At 37.8% G+C, this 14,296-nt stretch overlaps 1 protein-coding gene across 2 annotated transcripts in view; it reads right to left on the reverse strand.

Moving 5' to 3' along the window:
• The window catches only part of JMY (junction mediating and regulatory protein, p53 cofactor), a 72,211-nt gene that overhangs the window by 56,868 nt on the left and 1,047 nt on the right, over positions 1-14,296 (reverse strand). The gene's annotated exons all lie outside the window — the stretch shown is intronic.

Consider the following 14,296-nt stretch of genomic DNA (forward strand, 5'->3'; position numbering starts at 1 on the left):
CCAAGTCAGTCTGGTTTGCCTGTGATGGTAATTGCTGTCCTTGTCCTCATCCCAACCCATAAGCCTTTTGTCATATTTTCTTTCCCCCCTGTCCAGCTGAGGAGGGGGAGTGATAGAGCGGCTTGGTAGATACCTGGCAGCCAAGGTCAACCCAGTACAAGAGAGCACACCAGAAGGCTAAGACCACACACTGCAGATTCCTGACCGCTTTTCACTCCTATCAGTTATCTTTGTTAACACTTAGGTTAACAGCTCTTAGGACAGTAACAATTACTTTTGTCAAGTTCATTTACACTGCCTGCCAAAATGCACCTCATTTCAATACACTACCTGTAACACAAGTCCATAGAAAAGGAAAAGAACTGAACTGGGTAAGAAAAATTGTAGTATTTTAACGTAGCCAAATGAGCCAAAACATTATTTCCATGTATGCATCATTACTGAACAATGCAATTTCTCTCCTCCCACCTGAAATTCTAAATAGAAATCTCAGCAGAACTGTATGTATATATATAACTTGTTGGAATATTACAAGGCTCAGGCTTAAAGCTGCCAACTCTGACAACAATGTATGGCACACCAGATCTCTTCTGAAAGCTCAAGAGGGAGATGTCAGCAATAAAAACTATGCAACTCCTTTCCTGTAAACAAGACAAATGTATGTGTAACATCATGGTAAAGTTGTTTTTATTTTAAGATGGTACTTGTCTGATCACCTTACCTTACTGCGTGATGTGGCTGTACCACTCCTGACTTGCACTATCATGCCAAATGAGTGCCTATAAAAACCAGGTATTTGTTTGAATTTAGCATATTACTGAGAATAGCACAGCCACAAAAAAGCTACAGAAATCATAGCAAATGGGCTAATTGCATAGGAGTGCTCATTGTACAGGAGTGCTAGGCTTTTTTCTGCTGTTAATAACACAGAAATAAGTATTTACATTGTAATGTAATTTGATGAATAAAATATATTTGTTTATCGTATTTCAAAGTTATTATGGCACTCTGGGACTCCTTCCCTTTGGAAAGGGGCAAAATAACTAAAAGATAAAGTCACTAATGAATCACTGATCAGTTGGAACATGGTAACAATGAACAAAAAGACTTCTAGGCAACACCTCACCCTGAAGGCTTGGCAAAGAGCTTATTTTACACGTCCTAATGAGTTCTAAGTAAATTTTTTCTGCAGGAATCCTATCGAAAAGAAACCCCACAGCCAGAAGACCGAGAACATATATTACATAAGTGTTCATGCTGTGCCATAAAATACATTAACTTTTGGTCCACAGACCCTCTTCTTCTGTGCTTCTGAACTATGCTATTAGTCAGGAAAACATATTCAAGAGCCTCAAAACTGACAATTGCCTAAGCAAACTAATATTTGCATACAATGAATACATTTACTTAGCAGGTATTACAATGCTACTCTTAAAACCCTTCTTTGTGTAAGGTTTGCAATGTCAGGACACAGGCCTAGCCAAACACCCACCAAAGAGCAAATGTTCTTTTATGAAAACAAAAGTGAAAACTTGATGGGAAGAAAAAAAAATTAAGAGGTATAATCAATTTCACTCTAAAGTCAGCTCATGGGAATCATAGCAGCAGCACTGAATTAGTACTCTTACCAGTTTTACAATGCATTTGGCATGGTAGCAGATATTCTCAGATGTCTCATAAATCTAATGTTAGACTTTTAAAAATCTAATTCAAAACGGGTAAAGCATTATGACAATACCACATTCAAAGCACTGGTACAGGTGAATTTACTTTTTAAAGCTGAGCTGAGCTAATGACTTGCTCCTATCGAAAGGAGATCCCACTTCCCATTCTGTCTTCTTTCTCTTCTTCCAATTCCACCCCAGTTCCTTGTTCCTTCTGCTCTCAGGTGCGCTCTTACTCCACTGCACTGGCTTTGGTATTTCTCAGACCCTTCAACAAACTAACTGAGCTTCTGGCATAAAGCTATTTCTGTATTTTCTCTTGGATTAATTTACTGAGTTGAATCAGCACACCACAAGGACAGAGAAGCACAACAACAAAGGAGGAAGGAAGGAACACAAAGCTGAAGGGGGGAGGACAGAAGCGGTAGGATCCGCCCCTTTCAGCACTAGCAAGCTGATGATCCAGTTCTTCAGCTCCCTTCAACAAGGTGGCTGATGAACCACCTTTAAACCCTGGGCGACAGCTGACAGTTAACTCAAATGGCCCTCTGTGTGATTTCTCAAGGCTGGTATAGTTCAACACTGTTTCAACCTTTACAGTACCTTATACAATGGTGAAACCATGGAAAGGCAGTTCTAAGAAGAAAACAGCATTACGCATTACTAAATGCAATTTTTAACGTTTCTAAGCTAAAATAATGGGGTTTTTTATTTAAAAGTTCAATACAACATCCAAAAAAGCCCAACAGAAAGAACACATTTACCACTCACTAATAAAAGGCTAAATAAGATGTCAAGAAACTCCTGAAATCCCACATCACACACACTATTTTTCCTCTAACAGCAAGTATCATGTAAATAACAAGCTATTAAATCACTTTCATAACAGCACAACATTTCAGACAAAAGCAATTTATATTAGTATCAGGTGACCACAGACTTGTATTCTATGGTGTTACCCATTTGGGTTGGTTTTGTTCCTGTTTTCATGGAGAAATGAAGAGGAAAGGATACACAGTTTAAATGTTATGGAGAAATAAAATCCACGCGTGATAAAGCAGCATGATAAAACACAGTTGAAATAATACATACCATTTACCTATTAATTCAGCTCTTCCAGAACAGCTCCAATATTGCAAGTAGTTTGGGATTTTTTAGCTCCTCCCACATATGGATTTTTTTGCTGTATTATACTGAAGTGACAAATGGTACAATTTAAAATTCTGGCATCTGACGATTATAAACAAGTATCACATTACTGAAGGCTGAAGAATTTGGGCTCTGAAGCCACAGTGCAATTTGTAGAAAAATTATAAAATTTCTGAAACTTCTGAAACTGATCTACAGATTTTCTCCCTCAAAAGTTTCACAACTGAATTAATACATTGGTTTCTTTTTGTTTTGGTTTTTTTTTTTAATTTCCTTAAAACAGATATAAAGAACACAGTGTTATTTAACGTTCGGGTTTTTGTTTTTAAAAGAGCCCTAATCAAAATTAGTTCTATTTTAAGCACAGGGTTCAACTAGAAAACCCAGAGAGGTTCCTTCTAACATAATAATCTATGATTCTAAGTTATTGAAAAATCTTTTACAATACCCTCTCCCTAAAGTAGCTCAAAACAAGTCATGATGCAATGCTGTTATGCAAAAAATTGTGCTACTACTAATTTTAGATGACCCACATAAATTGTCTGCAAGTCATCACAAACAAATGCTAATTGATTATTTAAACAATATTTTTCAAAGAAAAAAAACCATCCAGTTCCCTCACACCAATACCATAGCATTTTTTCCAAAAGAAGGTCATATAAACATTTGTCTACAAATGCATTTTGGAAAGTACTACAACAGTAGCATAAAGCAAACAAAAATTTCCATTACCATTTAAGAAAGCAGAGGTACACAATTTACTTTCAGAAAAAATAATAAAGGTTGCTGAATGACTGAAAGTGTTTTATATCACCTTTCCAGGAGCAACTCGTTGACAAAAAAAGTCCACGAAACATTCAAATTTTTCTGAATGTTTGTCTGCCCCATATGTAACAAAAAAAAAAATCCATACATTTGCTAACTTTTACAATATAAATACCACAAACAGAAAAGAATAGATAGACAGGAAACCCAGAGATAGGGTCTTGCCAGTAAAAGGTTTTTAACTGAAAACCACCTCTGCCAAAATGTTTGCAACTGGTGAGCGGAGTCATAGGCAGATACACCACTAGCATTTTATTTACATCTATTCTGAACGGCTCCAGATGATGATTTTCAAAAACTAGCTTACCAGAGAAGCTCTCTGCGCATTGGAACACCTTTCTGCCTATGACCAGAAGAGTTAATCCAAAAGTAAAATGAGCCTCTAATAAGGTTACTAATAATAATGGACACAGTTGACAAGCAAGAGCTAGTAAACAAGGAGACATTTGTGGAGACGTTTCAAGTTAGCATCTACCACTGTGTGTTAAAATTCTTCATGAAGTTTTCAGACAAACTAATAATGGTTTGGTTTATATTTCAGGCCCAAATTCTTCAGAAAATGGAAATTGGGCAAGTTTCAACAACAAACTAATTAAAACAAAACCACATTTCCCTTATTAATTTATACAGCTTATGACTGGAAGATACTATGAGATCATCCAATGTCCTGCCCAACAAATCTGGACTATTTGCTTTGTTTTTATAATCCTGTTTCAAGTTATGCAAGGGCTTCAACAATTATTCTTAAAGTATTCTAGCAAATAGCACCACCAGATTTGTAATGAGATCATACTATTACTTCCTGCAAGGGCACAACAATTCTTTTTTCACCATTCTTAAAACATTCTTGCATGTTTGCTGTTAAACAGCACTGCACTTAAAGCAGGGATTTTCAGTGCACTATCCAAGATCTTTGTTCAGAATGGTTACAGTGATGTTAGTACTATGCAAGATGTATGAGTAATGCAAATAAATTGTTCCAATATATATTAACTTTGGCTCCCTTCCTCAAAAACTCTCAATCTTCTAATCTAGATCAGTACATACTACATAGTTAAACCTACAGCTGCTGTTAGCCTCACAGGCCCCTTCCCCAGAGCACTATCATGCTGAATACCAGTAGCAGGACAGAATTTCTGGACACTCAATTTTTAACACAGGGAAATGTTTGCAACAACAGAATATCTCATTTACAAGCTTTTACTACATAGTAAATTAACAATAACTTGTGGCATATTTTAAAAATAAAGTTAATTTATTTTAACTAGGGTTTTTTGTTTGTTTGTTTTCGGGGAAAAATAGAAGAAACAATGTAACTGTTTTATTAGTGGCAACTCCTGAGTACTCCAGTTGCCCAAAATCGCAAAATACGTTTTAAGTACAGGTTCCTCTGTAGAGTTCAATTCATGTTCATTTGCCTCTGTTGCTTTTGTATGCTACTAAAAAAATATATTGTGGCATTATAGATTCACCCACAGTAGAAATATAGTATCACCAAATGTTAATAGTTGATTCTTCTCTGGAGAAAATAAAGGAGGAAAAGGATTGAGGCAATTTAGAAGATTCTCTCAACTGCTGAAGCAACAGGCTCAACATCCCACAATCACACCTTATTCTACTGCCAACCCCTATTTAGCAGGGGTTATTCAGTCTGAGCAACAGCCAACAGCTCAGACATATATACATAACATCACTGACTTAGTCAATATGTATCTTAAGAATATCATCATTCTCTTTCCCTCTCCTCCTATTCTATCTTCCTTCTTTCCCTACCATATTGCCTATGGCTAAGTTTTCATCTCTTGAAAAGATAAAAAAGTTTTGCAGATGTCTCTTTAGCTGGAGTGAGTCCCCACTTTGACTGAAGTTCTTGCCAATAATAGCAATTTCCTGGTGGACTGCAATGGTATGTTTCTACTAATATAAAAAAAGGGATCCTTAAAAGCACCTCCCCAAAGAGGAAAAATGGTAGCTGCAGCCATTTCTGAAAAACTCTGCTTTTCAGTGCCTTCTTCAGCTCTGTGGTAGCAATATTTACACATATAAAGAACAACATAAACATCACTGATCATCTGTAAGCAGTGCCTTGTCATATGGTGAATGATAGAGTTGGTGAATCATCATGGTGAATGGAGTTCAATCCAGTTGGCGGCCGGTCACGAGCGGTGTTCCCCAGGGCTCAGTACTGGGGCCGGTCTTGTTTAATATCTTTATCAATGATCTGGATGAGGGGATTGAGTGCACCTTCAGTAAGTTTGCAGACGACACCAAGTTGGGCGGGAGTGTTGATCTCCTTGAGGGTAGGAAGGCTCTCCAAGAGGGACCTGGACAGGCTCGATCAATGGGCCGAGGCCAACTGTATGAGATTCAACAAGGCCAAGTGTCGGGTCCTGCATTTGGGTCACAACAACCCCATGCAGCGCTACAGGCTTGGGGAAGAGTGGCTGGAAAGCTGCCCAGCAGAGAAGGACCTGGGGGTGTTGGTCGACAGCCGGCTGAACATGAGCCGGCAGTGTGCCCAGGCGGCCAAGAAGGCCAATGGCATCCTGGCCTGTTTCAGAAATAGTGTGGCCAGCAGGAGTAGGGAAGTGATCGTGCCCCTGTACTCGGCACTGGTGAGGCCCCACCTCAAATACTGTGTTCAGTTTTGGGCCCCTCACTACAAGAAGGACGTTGAGGTGCTGGAGCGTGTCCAGAGAAGGGCAACGAGGCTGGTGAGGGGTCTGGAGAACAAGTCTTATGAGGAGCGGCTGAGGGAACTGGGGTTGTTTAGCCTGGAGAAAAGGAGGCTGAGGGGAGACCTTATCGCTCTCTACAACTCCCTGAAAGGAGGTTGTAGCGAGGTGGGTGTCGGTCTCTTCTCCCAAGTAACTAGCGATAAGGATAAGAGGAAATGGCCTCAAGCTGCGCCAGGGGAGGTTTAGATTGGACGTGAGGAAAAATTTCTTTAGTGAAAGAGTGGTTAAACATTGGAACAGGCTGCCCAGGGAAGTGGTGGAGTCCCCATCCCTGGAGGTATTTAAAAGACGTGTAGATGAGGCACTTAGGGACATGGTTTAGTGGGCACGGTGGTGTTGGGTTGACGGTTGGACTCGATGATCTTAGAGGTCTTTTCCAACCTCAATGATTCTATGATTCTATGATTCTATATTATAGCAAGAAACATGAAAGATGAAACTATTAGAAAGAATCTGCTTTCAAATTCTAAACCTGCCTGTGTAATACTATCTCAGCCAGAAACAGAAGAGGGAAAAAAGTTACTGGATTAAGAAAGCGGCTTTAAAAGGCATCGACTTGAAGGTAGGACATTCAATTGAAGAGAAAGAAAATAATGCTGGAAAAATTGAGAAAAAATATGCAAGAAGAAAAAGGTAAACATGAAGAAAAGGCAACCCAACACCACCTCTAAAAGCTAAGAAATCAAGTGAGCTGTGAATCCCGAGGAGCATAATGGATTACTGAGTGTTTATTACATAGGTGGTACACACCTCTTTAAAATATTCTGGCATATGAAAATGCTGCAACTGTATATCATCTAGAACAACTTTAAAAAAAAAATAGAGGAAAGCCTATCTCTACATCTAGGGAAACAAAACAATTCAAATTTTGAAGGGGATTATCAAACAAAATAATCTCATCAGTAGAATACTCCCCTAACTACAAGACACAAATGATTCCCCAATCCCAGTTCAGACAGTTAAACAGAGGATATATTGCACTTTATTTCTTTTTTTTCCTCCCAGGTACTTGGATAAGGAAATGAACTATGAGACTGGCAAGCTGCTGTCTTCAGTTTCTAAAAATGAAGTCTAAGCTTACTGACTAAGGGTCATACTGAACAGTATTGCTATATTCTACAGAATGTACTCTTATTTTTCATGCAAGACTTAAGTTCTGTCAAGGAAGACCTGATTTTTCAAGCAGATGTCCTTTTCTTTGTGTACATACCATTTGTACATGTTTTGAAGAAATGTACATTATTTTAAGCATTCTGCTGTTTTCAGATAAAGCAGTAGTATTCATCATCTTCAGCTAGATCTTTTCAAACTTAACAAGGCATTAATAAAACAATGCATGAAGTCTGTCTACATATATATGCCGTAAGTGCACTGTAGAAAGGGGAAAAAAAGAAAAAAAAAACAAACAAACCAACTTCAAATCCAAAACAAGTATTCTACTGGGACTGGAAAAGAGACAACACAAAAAGATTGACAAACATGAAAAGAAAAAAAAAAACTGATTAACATATGATCACAAGTCTATAAACCTCTGAAACAATTTACTGCTACCTATAAAAGAGAAGTAAAAGGGAAGGGCAGTAGAAAAAAAATAAACATTTACTCAAGAAGATATCAAATGAAAGAAGGATAAAAGGTAAGATTTTTTCAGTTAAAAGGTAAATTGTTATTTTGCTTAGGACTTAGAAGGTTTTAATACACAGACTAAAGAGAAAAGCAAATACTATGGTAATACGGTCTAATGTCCTTTAAGTACGGGATTCCTAGAAGCCGTTTTAAAGCATGTATTTTAAAATGGTATGTAATCACATCTTTGGCTTTCAGCAACTTTGAGTCTACCATATGATTAAGCTGTCAAGTATTTAATTATACTTGCTACAATAAGGGTCCAAGAATCTCAAGTGATACAGCCCTCTCTACCCTACTTCCACATCTTCCAGTAACGTCAGATGTCATCATCAAGTGTTTAACTTGTAACGTGGATTTACATATACAGAACACATTTCAGAAACTCACTGAAACACTGAAAATAAAATATCCAGGTAACTTAGATTTTTATTACTTGCAGAAAAGGGGAAGTGGGGAACCATCCCACGTTTAATTCTGCTTATCTGAAAATGTATTGCAGTATCCTTGCTATTGGGTTTGATGCTTGCAGAATGAGTCAGGTGTGAACTTCCAACACCTAAAATGCCAAGCCTTTAAAATACTTATTAACTTAGGACTAGCTTGTAACAACCAGAAATAACTGCTAATGACTGCAGCTGCAAATTAAATAAAAAGATGATGGCTGACAAGGAAGAAAGTATCTTTGGTTGGACAGTGTCGTGATTTAACCCCAGCTGCCAACTAAGCACCACACAGCTGCTCACTCAGTCCCCACCCCCGGTGGGATGGGGGAGAGAATTAGAAGAGTAAAAGTGAGAAAAGTTGTGGGTTGAGTTAAAGACAGTTTTAGAGGTAAAGCAAAAGCCATGCATGCAAGCAAAGCAAAACAAGGAACTCATTCACTACTTCCCATCGGCAGGCAGGTGTTCAGCCATCTCCAGGAAAGCAGGGCTCCATCATGCGAAACAGCTACTTGGAAAGACAAACACCATCATTCCGAACGTCCCCCCCTCCCTTCTCCTTCCCCCAGCTTTATACACTGAGCATGACGCCATATGGTATGGAATATCCCTGTGGTCAGCTGGGGTCAGCTGTCCCGGCTGTGTCCCCTCCCAACTTCTTGTGCACCCCCAGCCTACTCGCTGGTGGAGTGGGGTGAGAAGCAGAAAAGGCCTTGACTCTGTGTAAGCACTGCTCAGCAATAACGAAAACATCCCTGTGTTATCAACACTGTTTCCAGCACAAATCCAAAACAGAGCCCCATACTAGCTACTGTGAAGAAAATTAACTCTACCCCAGCCAAAACCAGCACAGACAGCAACACAAGTACTAGCCAGAGTACTATTACCATGTGTCTCCTAATAACCTGGAGTCTACTTCCCTGTCCTACAGAGCATGCCGTACAGCTGCTGACATACTATATTTTGGTTAGTACTAACTTATAGTACTGGTAGAGTACTTAAATAGCCTATTTACAAAGTGTTTAGAAGTGAATCAAAACAGTTTTACTGGAAACAACTAGTTTTACTGGAAACAACTGTTAACACTACAAATAATGAGTACGTAAAAAGAAGCTTTCAAACAAAAATAGGCTGGATTTCCAGAATGCTCAGCATTAGTCTTAACTAACATGAACATGCTCTGTTCATGTCAATAGGAAAAAAAAATTCACAGCATATCTTATTTTAATCCTCTCTGCTCCCAAAGTTAAATCTGAATCAGTGTTCTCTCCGAGACACCTTACATATCTTGTAAATCTAGCTATTGCAGTAAACATACAGGATGCAGTTTTCTTTGCTTCTTGCATAGTTGGTTTTGCATTGGTTTTGATGGAACACTACTGCTAGCATTTATTTTTTGTATTACTGAAACACCAAATACTTTTTTGTAGAGTTTAGTACTATTTACTTTTGCATTGTTTACAAGTTTGATGTTCAAGTCTCTCTTCAAATCACACTATGCCTAGCAGTAGATCATTGAATAGAAACAGGTCACCTTACCTCTGGAAGACTTGCATTTTTGGTACAGCGCCCCACTACCTACCATATACACATTCACTTTAGAACTGAATGCATATAGTCAAAAGCAAGGAAATAAAATTCACCTAGTTACTGAGATGATTCTAAATATTAATTTTCTCTAAAATATCAGAACAGGTTCAACAAAGCAAAAGAACAACCTACGGATATTACTTAGCTTTTTTGATGTAAACAGAAATATGTGACAGCACCCTTGGAAAGCAACAAATGTGAAATTCCATGATTTCTAACCAAATCAATTACTTACCAATTTGTGTGATTTGACAATCATATTTCATTCAGTGAAAACAAAAAAATACTTCCCTACTGAAGCTGTGCAAGTCATTTTAAAAAATTGTATACATACTGATTTAAGAAGAAAACATTTCTGTAAAAAAACCTACATTTTCTTCTCATACAACTTGTCACTGTAACAAAATAGATAAAAAATGTTTATGTTAATTTTTCTTAACCTTTCTAGCCCTTCGAACCGAAAGAAAATTAAGCCAACCAACATAAGATAGAAGTTCCCAGGGCTCTTCTGGTGCTTACTACAATATTCTACTATACAGGAGAAGGAGATTAAAAATATCAGTAGGTCCTCACTCCCAATGCAGTCTGAGGTTAGCCACAGAAAATAAGATGCTTGCAGAACTTCTTCAGAATTTAATCACCACTAAAACATGTTTCTGAACTTTTCTATTAAAGCAATCCAAAAGAACACACACAGAACAGAGATGCAAAATGGTCTTTAACAGTCTGCCTGCAGATACTACAATTCATAGATTTTACAGAGCAACAACAAAAAGAAAGCAAGTCTCTGACTAGGTATAAAGCTGGCATTCAAGATCCTATAGGCTATCATCTGCCAAATTTCAGACTGCCATGGCAATTAAGAGATTGCCATGGAAGGCAATGGAAGGTAATTCCAATAAGGAACAGAGAGATTCACAGGTACCATTAATTCAAAGATGCTGAAGTAGGCTTCCCAAAATCACAACTCACTATGCAAGAGCAAGTAAAAGGATAAGCATACAATGGAACATGTTTGTTGGTGTGACTAAACCACCAAACCCTTTTAATCATAGTTTATACTAACACCACTTTTTATTCAGCAAAATTGTGACTACATTCAACCTTTTGCCAACACAGCATTGACAAGGAGGTATGACACCATCTTTGATATTACTATACTCACAAAAATTTACAAGCATGTACACTTAGCCTAGAAAAACTCCTCCCATGTTATATGGGGAGGAACACAGACAGGAAACTGGCAGGAACAAGAGTACAGAGGAGAACTTTTTCTGCCTTCTAGACACAAAGTTTAAGATTTTGGAAATACTGGCCAAGAAGCTGGAATCCCAAATAAGGATTCAGTGTCATCCTCTCTGTTGAAATAACAACTTTTTGTCTGGTCATTAACTGATTCTGTATCATGTCTCCATTTGGGAGCTCAGACCTCTAGCTGAGCACCTGAGGAATTTTTTAAACAGGCATAAACTTAATGAACAAGGGCTCCAAACAAGTGTTTATTCATTTTCAAAAATGAGGTAGAATAATGTTTACTCCTTTAGATACAAGTTTTTACTTTAACATAAATTAAATTTCTAAGCTATTCCAGAATTAATAGTTTTATTTGAAAAAATAAAAGATGTGCTATTTCAAAACTGCAAATTATGCAGAAGAAATTAATTCCAGGTCATACACTTTCTCTGCAACTATTTTTCTTCCTCATCTTGGATCTGTTTCTACTTGCAACATTCTTCTGGCTTATTAAACGTTTACAATGGAGACAGAGATAAAAATGCCTATTACAAAGAGCAACAATTATCAACTGCTGTGAAAATAAACTGGCTTGTGTGTAACTTATGGAAAGCAACAGATGGCCAAGTAGGGGATGCTGAAACAATGAACATGAGAGGTTTTGTTGCTCACTTTGCTTCTCCACCCCAAAGAATATAATCAACAGAAACTGCAAGCATTTCTCAAGTAATATCTAACTGCACAAAGGAACTTGTCCTGGAAAAAAGAGATACATGAAATAATTATAAACCGCAGAGGCATATTTTAAAATGTTAAGCCAAAGTCTTGGAGTTCTAAACCTGTTTTTTGCACAATTTTACATTAATGAAGACCCTCCACATTCATTATGCTTCTTGATAGCATTTTGGTTGCCAATCCTGCTCAATCCCTTCCCTTTTCCTTAGTTCTCCTAAGAGGTAAAATCGTTTAAAAATGCAAGAATCTGACATTCCTGCAGTCAGCTAACAGGCAGACTTCAGGCACAGACGGAAAAATAAATTAAAGTGAGAGATGAAACATTGACTCAGTAGGTTCTCTTAAAACTACGAAAAACCTTTACTTCAGAAATACTGAGCAGTACCTATCATCCATTGCTTCATTTGCTTAGAATTGCAATGACAAACAATACCATTATTTGCTTAAAAGAAAGACATTTCCTGTGGACCAAGTAAACCACTAACAGGTAAAGAAAAGAGAAACCCGAGAGTCAAAAGGGAAAGAGCAGGTCATTCTATTGGTTTCTTTTCTTAAACATGAACTACCTTTAATTAAAAAAGGATCAATTTACACAACTGACAGTGACAGAACTACAGCTGTACTGACTTTAGGTACACTACTGTATGGGTTACCATGGGAAAGGAAGATTGTATTGTAGTCAAATACACAAATAGGCTCTGCCATTTTGTCTGCACCAAATTCTGAACATTAACAGAGAATAAGATGTAGTTTAGAGATCTTCATGGATAAAGCTTGCATTGCCTATTGATAACCGATTTATTTTTTGCCGACAGTACTGGGGCTAACAAAACAGAAGTTGAGATTCTCCAAGAAACAAATAGTTCTTGCACAGTAATTCTGAATTAGTGTTTCATGAAAAACACCACACGCTTTGAGTTAGGCACCCAGCTCCCAAACTCTACACATGTAACAGGAACCTATTTTGTCCTGCTCAGCTCCTTATAAAAACTGCTGAGCTGAAGGCTAAGTGAATCTAAGCACACGCTCCCAAGCATTCATGCAGTCGAAGAGAAAAAGTGGAAGACAATACGCTTTCATATATTCTGGACTAAAACTACTGCAGAATACTATTAGACTAAGTACCAGTTGTATACTAAAATTAACGAGGATGAATTCAGCCGTTTAAATAGCCATGAAAAAAAAAAAAGAAAAATCACAATGATATATCCTAACACAACAGTTTGGAAGTAAACTTGTACCTGACAATGCTACACTTGGATGCCCTTATCATGATTTCATCATTGATAAAAAAATTTTCTCACACTCTGTAACTCCAGTCACTAAGGAAAAGCTCAGCCTGAATCCTACAAAGACTCAAAACTATGCCATCAAAACAGACAGCAAGCAGATATGCTCACACTCCATCAAGGAACAAACAGAACACACAACATGGGTAGGATATATGTGGGCAGCTGAAGCAGCCAAACTTGACCTATTTCCATACAACAGAATTTAGATGGTGTTTGCAAAAAAAAAAAATTCCATAACCTGATTCATACACATAGTCGCACCTACGTAGATCCTGGTACATCTGGATCAAGGCCACCAAAACATAAAAACAAGTGTAAAATTCTCCTTTTTCACTGGAAAAGTCTGGATCCTTATACACCTCAGTCCACAAAGATGTGAAAAAATTCTCACACACTGATGCTAGAAGTTAGCAGAACCTCCTCAACTACTTTCATCTAAATAGCATGGTATGAGAAAGAGAGATGGAGTGTCCTGAAACATCCAAGTCTTGTCAGACACTAGCAATGGCAACACAGTAAATACTCGATAGGACCAGACAGCCTGCTTTTTAAAATCCCTACTCTAAGAACTTACCAGCTGAACAAAAGTTGTAGTTAGTCCAATTCCACTGGAAAACATCATCTCACTTGAAACACCAGATTCAGCACCCAGAGCCTGTAAGAACCTAAAATTTTTTGGCTTCGAGTGCCTAAATTGTACTGTCAAAATAAACACCACATGTTGCTGCTCCCATTAAACAGAAAAATTCAGCCTCCAACACATCGTGGTGCAAAGTAATGCAAGAACAAAAATCTGGGAGCGAGACCTTGCCAAATCCATCAGATCCTTGTTCACAAACATCTACATTCGATTGCACAGAAAAAAGTACTGAGCCACACTTAGACGACTAGGGAAATCTGCACCTTCTTAAATCCTGGCCCTAGAGACCTTGGAAAGGTTAAGCCTCATTTTCTTAGATTTTCAAAGCTTTTTTTTTTTTTCTAACTAGACAGTTTTCCTG

The sequence above is a fragment of the Aptenodytes patagonicus genome, chromosome Z (genome assembly GCF_965638725.1).
Source record: "Aptenodytes patagonicus chromosome Z, bAptPat1.pri.cur, whole genome shotgun sequence".
In the NCBI taxonomy this organism is placed as follows: domain Eukaryota; kingdom Metazoa; phylum Chordata; class Aves; order Sphenisciformes; family Spheniscidae; genus Aptenodytes; species Aptenodytes patagonicus.